We start from the raw sequence: 3,836 nt of genomic DNA, 5'->3' as shown, positions 1-3,836 counted from the left end.
GAACAAAAAAAATATGAAGAAAATTATTATAATTATTAAATTGATTAGACAATGTTGAAAGTTTCTTGTTTGTTTCTTTATGACTTCTTTTTGCTCTCTGCTTTCTTTCCACCTTGACTCACTCTGTTACTTCTGCTAAATATTAATATATATATATAAAAGAAGTTTGAAAACGCCACTATATGAGATAAATTTTAATTTTCTCAGAGATCTGTATCTTCTTAGTAGAAGGTCCGGAATACACATTAGAACAAGGCCATCATTTCACCATCAGAACAAACTTCACTTGTGCATCGGAAAACTTAATTTATGTGATAACATGTGCAGGGTGCAATAGGCAATATATAGGCCATACAAAAAAAACAGCCTACGAAAAAGGATAGCTGTACATAAATCCCAAATTAGGAATCCCAAAGACAGAAAACTACCTGTCAGCAGCCACATAGACAGATGTGCTTCGAATAAAGATCCAAAGTATGACTTACTGTATGAGTCAGAGTTCCATGTAGATTATCATTTTCCAGTCTGCTTCTACCACTGTATGTTTGTGTAACAGAAAGAAATAAAGGTGTCAAGCTGGAAGAAACGTTAGCATGCTGGACAAAATGTTTAGCGGTATTTCGTCTGCCGTTACATTCTGAGTTCAAATTCCACCGAGGTCGACTTTGCCTTTCATCCTTTCAATAAATTAAGTACCAGTTAAGCATTGGGGGTCGATGTAATCGACTTAATCCCTTTGTCTGTCCTTGTTTAGCCCCTTGTGAGCAATAAAGAAATAAAGTATTCCTCTGATGATCCATTGAAGTTTAGGCAATCAACATCCAATGCTGAGTTCCAAATGACAGCAGTAATGAAATATATGTAAAAACTAAGAAGGCAACTCCAAGTCATTAAACATCACTCAGGCTCCTCACAGATTTCACATAAAACACATGCCTACTCAAAGAATTTCACATTTTTCCACTTTATTTCTAACTCCAAAAGGCTTATTTTTTACATCTAACACTGTTTTTCTCCATTTCTAAGTTAAAGGTAAAATAAAGCAACCCTGCAAAGCACAATTGATTTTACACACAGATGCTCTGAATAACAGTGGTCAAATAATGACAGTGGGGTGCACAACAAATATCATTGAGCTGGTTGTCGCCTGTAATCTTGATAAGAGATGCCAGTTAGTCTTTTACACCTACCAGACTCATTCGTATTAGCCCGAGTTGCTGGATAATTTTTCGTCCCCTTAAGAATATTGTAGCACAGAAACTTTTCATAGATTGGAATATAAATCCTAATCTCTACAGAAATTTAATGTTTCAAAAAAACATTGAATTTGAATTACTTTTCATTTTTACAATTATAAATAACAACTCGGGCTGTAACTTCTGAACCCGAGTCAGGTGCGTGTGAACGATGTTGAGAGAATGTCTGCTATGCAAGATATTTTTTGACACAGGGCACTTCTGAGACAGCCACCAGACTCTGAACGAAAATAAATGAACTGCGACCAGGTTCAATAAAAGGAGCCCGAGTTATTGGCTGCAATTACATACTTGAAGTCAGTGTTAGCAGAAATTAAATCGGCTTACAAATACATGTTCACCTTACTAAATTTATATTTGGGCTAAGCCCGAGTACCAGAGTCGCCACTGACATATATATATAAATTTAAATAAGGGTGAAAAATTGAAGGATCTATTTTAAAACGGGGGCCACATTTTTCATTAATGTTTTACGTAGTGTTTTTGGTACGGAAAGACTTTCAAACTTCGTATACTTATCTATTTTGTGTTATAGAACAGAAAAATATTTTTGTATTCGAATTTATTTCATGTAAAAAAATTGTCTTATTTCGATAATTTCAACCAATCACTGACAAGTATTCAGTTGTTTATATTTACTCCTTTGGCTGATTAAGCGATGTAAAGCGTATTTAATCTCCATACCTTCGTTTCATTTGCTTTAACCATAACCATAACCCTAACCGTAGGGTTAGGGTTAATTATTTCATAATCGTTTGTTTATGTAGTCGGCACTTAATGTATATCGGCTGAATGGACGTCAGTGATTGGTTGAAATTACAGAAATATGACAACTTTAGCATGGAATAACTTATAGATTTCTTTTTTTTTTAAGAAGACTAAGAGAAAAAGATGTTTTATATGACACATTCTACCAGTGTTCCAAGTTTCAAAGTGTTTCGTTAATGAAAAATGTGGCCCCCGTTTTAAAAAAGATCCAAATTGAATATTAATTTGATTAATATCAATATAAATCCAGTGGCCTAGCATACTGAAAAATCTGAAGATTCAGAAAAGTTATATTACATACTTATAAGAGAATGTTCTGGTGTTTGCTGAATTTTCTTGAAAACAATCTTTTCTTAGTGGTCAGACCATAAGTGGTCTACTTCTAGCATAATGGATGTCTACTTAGTGGTCATCCCTCTTATATGTATGTATATATATATGCACGCACGCATACACACACATATATATACATATAGATAAATAGTTATATATGTAAAGGTAAGATCCTGGGAGTTAACAATGTAAACTTCATTTGATTAAGGTATCTTTGGCCCAACGAGTAGCTAATGGATTACCCTTCATTTAGGTAATTACTACTTCCAGGGTTCTACTAGCTATGAAACATTCTATCTACTCAAGGATTCTGTCTACTCTACTCCCTAATTTTGGATGTGTGTGTGTGTGTGTAAATTATAAAACAGCTATTGTTGGCAAAAGAACATCTGCAACCTGTGGAAAGACGTGCTGTTAAGATGGAGGATAAAAAAGACAAATCAAAAGACTTCATACTGTGGCACCCATTCCTTCTACCAGCCAGCACAACTGTGCATTATGCAATAAAATGTGCAAAGCTTTGGTGGGGTTCAAGAGTCGTATAAGGGCCTCACATTGCATTACCAATGATTCATTTCAATGATTCTTACTAACATTTCCTTTTCTCCAATATGAAAAAGCTGACACTATATGTATATTATACAGATAAACACACACACACACACATTATATATATATATATATATATATATATATATATATATATATTATAATAATAATAATAATAATGAGAATAAATACAGACAAATATGTAATAAGCACTCAGTGGTTAAGCGAACCTGCTGTACTACATCAAACAATTGGATATCAATATAAATGAATATCTATAAATGCTTACACAATAAAAACGATCATTGATTGGTCTTGCATGGTGTAATCCCCAAATAAAGATGTGATATTCTCCATTCTTGTTGATGATGATGTTGTTGTGTGTGTGTGTGTGTAAATGTGATTGCATCTGTGTAAAACAAGATGGAGAAAATAGTACTCAGATACCAAAGATGAAGTAAATTAATATTTTATTGAAACTGAATGGACTGCTCAAACAGTTTAGATTGTGAAAACTTTTCAGCTTCAAAAAGATTTTATATATGTGTGTGTATATATATATATATATATTTATATATATGTGTGTATATAAATATATATAATATTCAATTTATCACCCTATTTATATATATATACATATATATATATACACCTTAGGCAAGTGTCTTCTACTATAGCTTCAGGCCGACCAAAGCCTTGTGAGTGGATTTGGTAGATAGAAACTGAAAGAAGCCCATCATATATATATATATATATATATATATATATATACATATATATGTGTGTGTGTGTGTGTTTGTCCCCCCCCCCTCCAACATCACTTGAGAACCGATGTTGGTGTGTTTACGTCCCTGTAACTTACCGGTTTGGCTAAGAGACCGATAGAATAAGTACTAGGCTTTCAAAGAATAAGTCATGGGGTCGATGTGT

This window comes from Octopus bimaculoides, chromosome 3 (genome assembly GCF_001194135.2).
Source record: "Octopus bimaculoides isolate UCB-OBI-ISO-001 chromosome 3, ASM119413v2, whole genome shotgun sequence".
NCBI classification, from domain to species: Eukaryota; Metazoa; Mollusca; class Cephalopoda; order Octopoda; family Octopodidae; genus Octopus; species Octopus bimaculoides.
The sequence above is the reverse complement of the archived record's forward strand: the minus strand, read 5'-3'. Positions refer to the sequence as shown.